Genomic DNA, 12,198 nt, shown 5'->3' with positions numbered 1-12,198 from the left:
CCTTGAACTGTAGCCTGCCAGGCTCCTCTGTCCATGGGATTCTCCAGGCAGGAATACTGGAGTGGGTTACCATGCCCTCCTCTAGGGGATCTTCCCAACCCAGAGATTGAACCTATGTCTTTTATGATGTTTCCCACATTGGCAGGTGGGTCCTTTGTCACTAGTATCATATCCTTTAATCTGTGTTTTTCTGATGTCTTTCTTATGATTAGATTGAGGTTTTGCATTTTTGAGACATGCACTACAGAAATGGTCAACTCTTCCCAATGCATCGCATCAAGGAATACATAATATCTCTTATTATTGGCAATTTTAACCTTGATCACTTGGGTAAGGTGGTCTCTGTCAACATTAATTGAGATTTTAAAAACTGAGGTATAGTTGATATCCAATATTACATTAGTTTCAAATGTACAACATACTGATACAATATTTTTATAGATTATACTCCAGTTGCAGTTATTATATTGGCTAAATTCCCTGTGCTATATGATATATTCTTGTTGCCTGTTTATTTTATACATAGTAGTTTGTACTGCTTAATCACTTACCCCTATATTGCCCCTCCCTCCTTCCCTCTCCCCACTTGTTACCACCAGTTTGTATCTGTGAGTCTGTCTCTTTTTTGTTATATTCACTACCTTGTTTTATTTTTTAGAGTTCCCATATAAGTGATACCACACAGTATTTATCTATCCTGTATAACTTACTTCATTAAGTGTAATACCTTCCAGGTCTATCCATGTCATTACAAATGGTAAAATTTCATTTTTGATGGCTGAATAGTATTCCATCATGCATTTATGCTATGTCTTCTTTATCCATTCATCTGTTGATGGACACTTAAATTACTTTCATATCTTCACTATGGTAAATAATGCTGCTATGAACATTGAGGTGCATTTATCTTTTCCAATTAGGGTTTTCATTTGCTTTAGATATATGACCAGGAGTGAAATTACTTTATCAATAGTAGTTTTATTTTTAGGTTTTTTGAGGGACTTCTATACTGTTTTCCATGGTGGCTGCATCAATTTACAGTCTCACCAACAGTGTAAAAGGAATCCCTTTTCTCCACACCTTTGCCAACATTGTGGTCTTTTTAATATTAGCCATTATGACAGGTACGAGATGATATCTCATTATTTGATTTGCATTTCTCTGATGATCAGTGATGCTGAGCATCTTTTCATGTGCCTGTTTGCCACCTGTATTTATTTATCCAACATTTTCATCCCAATGATTTCCCAAAATTTCTTACTATTTCATGTAGTTTCATCTACTTTTCCCAAATCTTTCTTCTGAATCCTTTCATAGGGTAGCTATAGAAACTTATGTGAGTTAAAATCTTTCTAGCTCATTTAAAGAAAGATGGAGGAAAAAATTGCTCATAGTTTCAGTTTTCTTATAAAGACATTGAAAAGAGCCAGAGTTGAGACAAGTTTGGAAGAGAGTTTGGTCTGTGCCTGCACTTATTTTTCACATTTGCTGGAGTAGTCTGAAGTTAAGCCCTTTATTTTTGTAATTGGCCTGATTGTTCTTGTTAGCAATTAGCTGGGGCAGGACCACGGTAGAACTTGTTTTTGGCATGCAAGTGTCAACTGAAAAAAGATGTACAACTTGAGAGTTTTGAGTGAAGTTTTATTTGGGGCAAAATGAGGACTGCAGCCTGGGAGGCAGTATCTCAGATAGCTCTGAGAGACTGCTCCAAAGCGGCAGTGGGGGAAGGCCAATATATAAGGTTTTGGTGAAGGGGGAGTTCAATACCATGAAGTACTCATTTTACAAAAAGGTTTTTTTTTTGTTGTTGTTGTTAGTCATGAGGATCTGATATCACCATGAAGGGATTTAGTGCTTCTCTAGTATGAGGAGATGCAAGGATGGAGATCATAAAATCTGTTCCTAAAAATATCCAACTATCTAAAGACCTGTCCCACCAGATTCCTTGGAGCACAGGGTGCCTCATTCCACCCTGAACTCCCTCAGGGGTTGTTGAAGGTGAACATCTATAGTAGCATGGGGTTCGATCTCCATAGGGGCAGATGGCAAATGCCTTTGTTGTTCAGTCATTGACAATGCTCTTGCTAAGTGCCAATTTGTAGTTGACACAAGGCTGTGGGTGAATGACTGTGTTGACCCCTGCATCCTGAGCACTTTCCAGAAGTTATGCATGTGTGCTCAGTTGCTTCAGTGGTGTCCAACTCTTTGTGACCCCATGGACTGTAGCCTGAAAGCTTCCTCTGTCCATGGGAATCTCCAGGCAAGAATACTGGAGTGGGTTTCCATGCCCTTCTCCATGGGACCCTCCTGACCCAAGGATAGAACCTGCATCTCATGTCTCTTGCATTGGCTAGTGTGTTCTTTACCACTAGTGCTGGGAAGCCCCCAGAACTTGTGGTAGCAGCCAATTTTATATACCCAACTCTACTCTGGCCTATTGGTCTATCTTGGCATCCAGTCCTGGCCATCATGAGCCAAGGAGTTTCTTACAGAAATCACTTTCCTGCACTCTGCACAGGCTTTCCCTTCACCTGGGTAATTCATAGGTCAGTCTACTTTTGCTCTATCTCCTTACACCATTATCAGCAGAAATTCCTCATAATATCTTCCCATTGGTTCCAGGACTGACACAGCCATTTAATGAGCCCTTAGGAAGAGTGGGATGTTGTTTTTCAGTTGTCCAGTCATGTTTGGAGGGCCATGGATGAGGGGTGGGGTGGGGTAGAGTTAAAAGTGCTTAGATCACTATCTCTTACATTGGACGTGGGGTATCTATTCATGGCAAGAGTGAACCTCGACATTCTAGGAATCAGCGAACTAAAATGGACTGGAGTGGGTGAATTTAACTCAGATGACCATTATATCTACTACTGTGGGCAGGAATCCCTTAGAAGAAACGGAGTAGCCATCATGGTCAACAAATGAGTCCGAAATGCAGTACTTGGATGCAATCTCAAAAACGACAGAATGATCTCTGTTCATTTCCAAGGCAAACCATTCAATATCACGGTGATGCAAGCCTATGCCCCAACCAGTAATGCTGAAGAAGCTGAAGTTGAACGGTTCTATGAAGACCTACAAGACCTTTTAGAACTAACGCCCAAAAAAGATGTCCTTTTCATCATAGGGGACTGGAATGCAAAAGTAGGAAGTCAAGAAACACCTGGAGTAACAGGCAAATTTGGCCTTGGAATACAGAATGAAGCAGGGCAAAGACTAATAGAGTTTTGCCAAGAAAATGCACTGGTCATAACAAACACCCTCTTCCAACAACACAAGAGAAGACTCTATACGTGGACATCACCAGATGGTCAACACCTAAATCAGATTGATTATATTCCTTGCAGCCAAAGATGGAGAAGCTCTATACAGTCAACAAAAACAAGACCAGGAGCTGACTGTGGCTCAGACCATGAACTCCTTATTGGCAAATTCAGACTGAAATTGAAGAAAGTAGGGAAAACCACTAGACCATTGAGGTATGACCTAAATCAAATCCCTTATGATTATACAGTGGAAGTGAGAAATAGATTTAAGGGCCTAGATCTGACAGAAAGAGTGCTTGATGAACTATGGAATGAGGTTCGTGACATTGTACAGGAGACAGGGATCAAGATCATCCCCATGGAAAAGAAATGCAAAAAAGCAAAATGGCTGTCTGGGGAGGCCTTACAAATAGCCGTGAAAAGAAGAAAAGCGAAAAACAAAGGAGAAAATGAAAGATATAAACATCTGAATGCAGAGTTCCAAAGTATAGCAAGAAGAGATAAGAAAGCCTTCCTCAGTGATCAATGCAAAGAAATAGAGGAAAACAACAAAATGGGAAAGACTAGAGATTTCTTCAAGAAAATTAGAGATACCAAGGGAACATTTCATGCAAAGATGGGCTCGATAAAGGACAGAAATGGTATGGACCTAATAGAAGCAAAAGATATTAAGAAGAGATGGCAAGAATACACAGAAGAACTGTACAAAAAAGATCTTCACGACCCAGATAATCACGATGGTGTGATCACTGACCTAGAGCCAGACACCCTGGAATGTGAAGTCAAGTGGCCTTAGAAAGCATCACTATGAACAAAGCTAGTGGAGGTGATAGAATTCCAGTGGAGCTCTTTCAAATCCTGAAAGATGATGCTGTGAAAGTGCTTCACTCAATATGCCAGCAAATTTGGAAAACTCAGCAGTGGCTGCAGGACTGGAAAAGGTCAGTTTTCATTCCAATCCCAAAGAAAGGCAATGCCAAAGAATGCTCAAACTACCGCACAATTGCACTCATCTCACACGCTAGTAAAGTAATGCTCAAAATTCTCCAAGCCAGGCTTCAGCAATATGTGAACCGTGAACTTCCAGATGTTCAAGCTGGTTTTAGAAAAGGCAGAGGAACCAGAGATCAAATTGCCAACATCCGCTGGATCATGGAAAAAGCAAAAGAATTCCAGAAAAACATCTATTTCTGCTTTATTGGCTATGCCAAAGCCTTTGACTGTGTGGATCACAATAAACTGTGGAAAATTCTGAAAGAGATGGGAATACCAGACCACCTGACCTGCCTCTTGAGAAACCTGTATGCAGGTCAGGAAGCAACAGTTAGAACTGGCCATGGAACAACAGACTGGTTCCAAATAGGAAAAGGAGTTCGTCAAGGCTGTATATTGTCACCCTGCTTATTTAACTTATATGCAGAGTACATCATGAGAAATGCTGGACTGGAAGAAGCACAAGCTGGAATCAAGATTGCCGGGAGAAATATCAGTAACCTCAGATATGCAGATGACACCACCCTTATGGCAGAAAGTGAAGAGGAACTAAAAAGCCTCTTGATGAAAGTGAAAGAGGAGAGTGACAAAGTTGGCTTAAAGCTCAACATTCAGAAAATGAAGATCATGGCATCCAGTCCCATCACTTCATGGGAAATAGATGGGGAAACAGTGTCAGACTTTATTTTTGGGGGCTCCAAAATCACTGCAGATGGTGACTGCAGCCATGAAATTAAAAGACGCTTCCTCCTTGGAAGGAAAGTTATGACCAACCTAGATAGCATATTCAAAAGCAGAGACATTACTTTGCCAACAAAGGTCCGTCTAGTCAAGGCTATGGTTTTTCCTTTGGTCATGTATGGATGTGAGAGTTGGACTGTGAAGAAGGCTGAGTGCCGAAGAATTGATGCTTTTGAACTGTGGTGTTGGAGAAGACTCTGGAGAGTCCCTTGGACTGCAAGGAGATCCAACCAGTCCATTCTGAAGGAGGTCAGCCCTGGGATTTCTTTGGAAGGAATGATGCTAAAGCTGAAACTCCAGTACTTTGGCCACCTCATGCGAAGAGTTGACTCACTGGAAAAGACTCTGATGCTGGGAGGGATTGGGGGCAGGAGGAGAAGGGGACGACAGAGGATGAGATGGCTGGATGGCATCACTGACTCGATGGATATGAGTCTGGGTGAACTCTGGGAGTTGGTGATGGACAGGGAGGCCTGGCGTGCTGCGATTAATGGGGTCGCAAAGAGTTGGACACGACTGAGCGACTGAACTGAACTGAACTAGTATGATAATCTCTAGGTTCACCCATGTTGCTGCAAATTTTATTGTTTCATTTTTTAGTTATAGCTAAGTAATTCATCTTCTTTATTCTTTCATCTCTTGAGGTTGCTTCCAGGTCTTGGCTATTGTAAACAGTGCTGCTATTAATATTGGAGTGCATGTATCTTTTTGAATTATCATCCAGATATATGCCCAAGATTGTGATTGCAGGATTATATTGTTACTCTGTTTTCAGTTTTTTGAGGAACTTCAATGCTATTCTCCATAGTGGCTGTACCAATTTACATTCCCACCAACAGTGTAGGAGGGTTCTCTTTTGTCTACACGCTCTCCTATGCTGGATAAATGTATGTATGACTGTGTAACTAACACTCAGATAAAAATATAGAACACGTCCATCACCCCAGAAGGCTTTCCTTCTTCAAACAGTACCCACCCTTGCAGCCAAGTATAAATACTATTCTGACTTCTATCCCCTTCAGTTGTTTTTGTCTGTTTTTGAACTTCATATATAGTTCTCCACTTCCTCTTTATTTTTCTCAAGATGATTTTATAATTTTCCTCAAGTAAATTTCCTTTTGTTCCTTTTCTTGATGAATGTATAATTGATTTACAATATTAAATTAGTTTTAGGTATGCAACATGATGATTCAATATTTTTATAGATTATACTTCATTTAAGGTTATTACAAAATAATAACTGTATTTCCCCATGAAAGTGGTATTTGCTTTGTTGTGTCTGACTCTTTGTGACTCCATGGACTGTAGCCCACCAGGCTCCTCTGCCCATGGGGTTCTCCAGGCAAGAATACTGGGGTAGGTAGCCATTCCCTTCTCCAGGGGATCTTCCTGACTCAGGGATTGAACCTGGATCTCCAGCATTACAGGCAGATTCTTTACCATCTGACCCAGGAGGGAAGCCTGTGCTGTACAATATTTCCTTATTGCTTATCTATTTTATACATTGTAGTTTGTATCTTCTAATCCTTTACACCACCATCTTGCCCCTTACATTTCTTTAAGGAAAATCTATGACACATTGGACCTTTTAAACATGGCAGCTCACTTCGTCTTCCTGGGTTAGGTGTTACTGTCCCCATTTTACAGAGGAAAGACTGAGGTTGAGAGGTTAAATAATCAGCTTGACCTCACCTTCTCACAGAACAAGCAGCAGAGTCCAGATTTAAATTCATGTTGGCTTGCCTCCAAAGTTTGAGCTCTTTCCTTTACAAACTAGCATCTCAACAGACACCTTCTACTTATGAACAAAATTTAGTGCAGGACCATTTTTCACAACAGTGAATTATTACTAAGGTTTGGAGGGACTGTAGAATCTTTTCTGTATATTTTGAGAAATATGCTACATTACCATTTTTGCTCCCACCCTGCTTCTCCTTCCTCGCAAAACACCTACCAAATTCTGTCTCGATTTCCATGGTGCAACAACAGGTTTCAGGTTTCTAGTCTTTTTGACCAACTTATACCATCAAGCTGCTGCTGCTGCTAAGTTGCTTCAGTCGTGTCCGACTCTGTGCGACGCCATAGACGACAGCCCACCAGGATCCCCCATCCCTGGGATTCTTCAGGCAAGAACACTGGAGTGGGTTGTCATTTCCTTCTCCAATGCATGAAAGTGAAAAAGTGAAAGTGAAGTCGCTCAGTTGTGTCCGACTCTTAACGAACCCATGGACAGCAGCCCACCAGGCTCCTCCGTCCATGGGATTTTCCAGGCAAGAGTACTGGAGTGGGTTGCTATTGCTTTCTCCATATACCATCAAGAGTAATGGTCAATTCTCCATTCTTTCCAGAAGAGGGCAGCAGCATCCACACTAAATTGGTTAGAACTCATCCACAACTTTATCTTCTTCTTTTAATTGGGGTGAAAAGTGAAAGTGTTTGTTGTTCAGTCTGTCTCTATGGGACCCCATGGACTGTAGCCCAGCAGGCTCCTCTGTCCATTCTCTAGGCAAGAATACTGGACTGAGTTGCCATTTCCTCCTCCAGGGGATCTTCCCGACCCAGGGATCGAATCCAGGTCTCCTTTTAAAATCTTCTTTACAGACAGATTCTTTACCATCTGAACCATCTGGGAAACCAAAGTCACATACTACAAAGCATACTATTTAACCATATTCACCTGTAGAGTTCAGTGGCACTAAGGACATTTACATTGTTGGGCAACTCTCACCATCATCTATCTCGCCAATTTTTCACCTTCCTAAACTGAAACTCTGTCCCCATTAAACATTAACTTGCACTCCATTCCCCCACCTCCATCCCCACCTGACTCCAGCCCCTGGCACCTACCAATGTATTTTCTGACTCTGTGAATTTGACTATTCTAGGCACCTTGCCTGGAGAAGGGCATGGCAAACCCCTCCAGTATTCTTGCCTGGAGAATCCCATGGACAGAGGAGCCTGGCGGGCATGGAGCCTTCAGTCCATGGGGTCACAGAGTCAGACAGGACTGAATCGACATAGCATACATGCGGGTGACCTTGCATAAGTGGAATCAAACAGTATTTGTCTGCACCTAATGTATATTACTGCTGCTAAGTCACGTTAGTCATGTCCGACTCTGTGAGACCCCATAGATGGCAGCCTACCAGGCTCCGCCGTCCCTGGGATTCTCCAGGCAAGAATACTGGAGTGGGTTGCCATTTCCTTCTCCAGTGCATGAAAGTGAAAAGTGAAAGTGAAGTCTCTCAGTCATGTCCGATTCAGCGACCCATGCACTGAAGCCTACCAGGCTCCTCCACTGACAACACTTCAAATCACACCAGAAAAAAGTCTGCCTCTCTTCACTTTCCCCAAAGGGCATGAGCTAACACACCTCAAAGTGGTCACCATAGCTTTCCAGTTGGAGGCCAGAAACAATTATGGAAGGTAGGCTGGAGACTGAGCCATGTCCATCTCTGCCTTCCCCAATCTTGTAGGATGCATCAGTGAGCTCAACAGTAAAATTACAGTTAGCTAGAAACATGTGAATGTGAAGCAGAACAGCAGAACTGTTACACTTGAAGGAGGGGGACTATCCATAGAAACGGGCTCTTTCAAAGGTGATCCCTGGTCATTTTTGGTCCTGGAGACACGTGCTCACCTCTTAGTAGGCACAGTTATAGCCACTATTAGATTCACAACCGAGTGAAGGTTTCTTAGGACCTCACCTACTTGAATGTTTAAAATTGCTCAGTTGCTCTTGGTCTCCTTTTCTCAAGCCTAAATAGGAAGAATATATGATGTGTCTTTCACATCACCCAATATTTAGGAGACTAGCTCTGTCATCAGTACCATAAAGATGCACAACTAACCGAAAGTTCATTTCTATCTATGAAAAAAGTAACTAGCATCTATTTTAGTAGCTGCATCTTAAAGACTTCCTTTACCTTAAACCTACAATCAACCGTTTGTAATAAGGCATACACAATGTACTATTAAGAAATAACAAGGCCAATTCTTTTGCCTTAAGAATTTTTCTTATTCCCTCAAACTTGATCCTAATTTAACTGTGCTTTTAGGATTCTTAAATTTGGTATTTTTCTCAGGCTGACAAGATCTAATTCTGATTATTCCAAAATATTTTTGAAAAGGCTTTATGTCACTTTTTAAAACCAAACTTTCATCTCATTGGCTATAACTCCACATTAATTGAAATAACAAACTTTATAATCAAGAGTTCAAAACCTAACAGACCCACTTTTAGAAACTTCCTTCACAGATCACCATTTCACCACAGCCTTAAAAATAACTAAGACACATAATTTCACAAGAGCACAGATAATGAATACTTCCATTATGGGGGGAGGGGTTTAATTGAGCCCTGGACCTCTTTTAATACCAATTCCCACGACTTTCCCCGACCAGGTCAATTTTAACAGTTTCCTGTATGGTTAACGTCTGTTGCTTGTGAAATAAGGTCTAGCTGCTGCTGCTGCAGCTAAGTCGCTTCAGTCGTGTCCGACTCTGTGCGACCCCATAGACGGCAGCCCACAAGGCTCTCCTGTTCCTGGGATTCTCCAGGCAAGAACACTGGAGTGGGTTGCCATTGCCTTCTCCGATGCAGAAAAGTGAAAAGTGAAAGTGAAGTCGCTCAGTCGTGTCCGACTCTTAGCGACCCCATGGACTGCAGCCTACCAGGCTCCTCCGTCCATGGTATTTTCCAGGCAAGAGTACTGGAGTGGGGTGCCATTGCCTTCTCCAAGGTCTAGCTACGCTGGTATAAAATGTACTCATTAGTAATACACTTGGCATTCTGCTGTGATATAACTGGTAGAGAGTGTAAAATTGGTATAGCAGTTGCACCTTGGATTCAATCAAGCAAATGTAGTTCCCCAAAGTAACAGACAATCCTCATCACAAAAATCTACAACATGGTCTTGGGAGTATACCCGAAAGAATGGTATCAGAGCGAAGAGTCCCACTTAAGCCTTCGCTTAAGGCTTGACTGACCTTAATCTGCCATTATATCTTAACATTCACCTGTCTAGTTGGGGAAAAGGAATCCTCGCCTGTAAGAATTTTACAAGTTTAATGTGAAATTAAAAAACAAAACAACAGCAAAAAAACAAATAGAAAGAAGTCCCCTTTCTTTAATGTTGTACAAAAAATATTTGTGTAGAACCAAAAGTAAACTAAACAATATCACATTTGTTTACAGCACAATCTAGCTTTTCATATTAACTTTACTATTCAGACAATAGAAAGTAGGTGGTAATTTCAGGACTGGGAAAGAGATAACATCAAAAAAACTTCAGGGACATTTATTCTACACTGTGTATAGCTGTGCTCACAGAGACGGCTTCTCTTAGTCCTCTGCTGTGCAGCAACTCAGTTGTATATAAAATTGAATCTGCTCAAAAGCTGGGGAGACTAGAAATGATGGGTCCGTATCCAGGTGCATTGTCATACAGTTCAAATAGCGGTGCAGCTGCCAGCTTGTAATTTTTAGGGACTGCAAACAAGGCTTTCTCTTGAAGCTGAACCAGAAACAACTTCCTATGTTCCTTAGGTTTTGTAATATGTGCAGGAATATATGGATAGTGAGGAGGCTCAAAATTTGGTCTCCACCAGTTTCCAGTGCAGTCATCGATGACCCAGTCTTGCAGGACTCCATCTTGACGACCCAATATCTCTGTCATTAAGTGTTTTAGTCCTTCAACTTCATCTTCTCCTGGATTAAGCTCACCACCAGGTAATTTGAAGAACGAATGTATATTAGAATGCGTTTTAAGGTTAACTTAATATATGTCCTACAAACAGATTGTACCTTCTTCTTTTTTTCTTTTTCCTTACTGAAGCCTCTCACTTTCCCTGCTCCTGACCTCCTCCCAGCTGCAAAGTGAATTAGAGAAGATTCTGCTTCCTCTGGGCTCTGTTTTCTTCCAGAGTCAGTCCTAGAAAGATGTTTGGCGGTTTGTGTTTATGGCTTACCTCAAAGTAGTCACTTTGAGGTAACCGCCAAACATCCAATGGCTGACTCCAGAGCAACATGAATGGCCTAACATCTGGTTAGTATTGGCCAAATCTATAAGAAAGTTAAAAAAAACCTGGAAACTACAAGTAGCAATTTTATTGTTGCTTAGTTGCTAAGTCGTGTCTGACTCCTTTGCGACTCCATGGACTACAGCCCACCAGGCTTCTCTGTCCTTTGGATTTTTCCAGGCAAGAATACTGGAGTGGGTTGCCATTTTCTTCTCCAGGGGCTCTTTCAGACCCAGGAATCAAACTCATGTCTTCTGCATTGGCAGGGTGATTCTTTACCACTGAGCCATCAGGGAAGCCCAGAAATAAAAATAACTGACACTTATCATGCCTTTACTAAGTGCCTGCACTTTTTAAACCCAGGTGCCCACACAAGTCTTTGAAGGCCCCTATGCAGCCGTGCACATGTGGGTGAGTCCAGATTCAAGGTGCAGAGACTGCAGGAGTTAGACACCTTGGAGGACCACTGAAAGTCTAATACCTGTAACTTAAGAGCTTACTTTCTGGAGAAGAAAATGCAACCGACTCCAATATTCTTGCCTGGAGAGTCCCACGGACAGAGGAGCCTGGCGGGCTATAGTCCATGGGGTCGCAAAGAGTCTGACATGACTGAGCAACTAAACAGCAACAAAGAGCTTACTTCGGTGCCGAACTTGCCATTCATCTGGGGTCGGTGGAGAAAAGCCTCTGCCCCACCACTCAGACCTCAGCGAATGCGATGGACCCCTTCTGCCTTGGATGTCCCATAGGCCTCACGGCTGTATCCCTTGCCTGGATTGTTGTCTACATTGCCTTGTGTATCTTCACTATTCTGACTATGGGCTTCCCAGGTGGCAGTAGTGATAAAGGACCCGCCTGCCAATGCAGGAGACACAAGACACACTGGTTCCATCCCTGGGTTGGGAGAATCCCCTGGAGGAGGGCGTGGCAACCCACTCCAGTATTCTTGCCTGGAGAATCCTATGGACAGAGGAGCCTGGCAGGCTATAGTCCATAGAGTCGTAGAGTCAGACACGACTGAAGTGACTTAGCACATACGCACACATTCTGATTGTATGAATGGCACCTCCCTGAGCCAGATTATGGGTTCCTCAAGGATCCTTCCATGCTGCACAATTTTTGACCCTCTTGTAACTTTCCATGTACATTAGCTTAGAAAGTCTTGATTGATTGAAAC

The sequence above is a fragment of the Bos grunniens genome, chromosome 8, assembly GCF_055505025.1.
Source record: "Bos grunniens cultivar Pamir isolate PY7600 chromosome 8, Bosgru_T2T1.0, whole genome shotgun sequence".
NCBI classification, from domain to species: domain Eukaryota; kingdom Metazoa; phylum Chordata; class Mammalia; order Artiodactyla; family Bovidae; genus Bos; species Bos grunniens.
The sequence above is the reverse complement of the archived record's forward strand: the minus strand, read 5'-3'. Positions refer to the sequence as shown.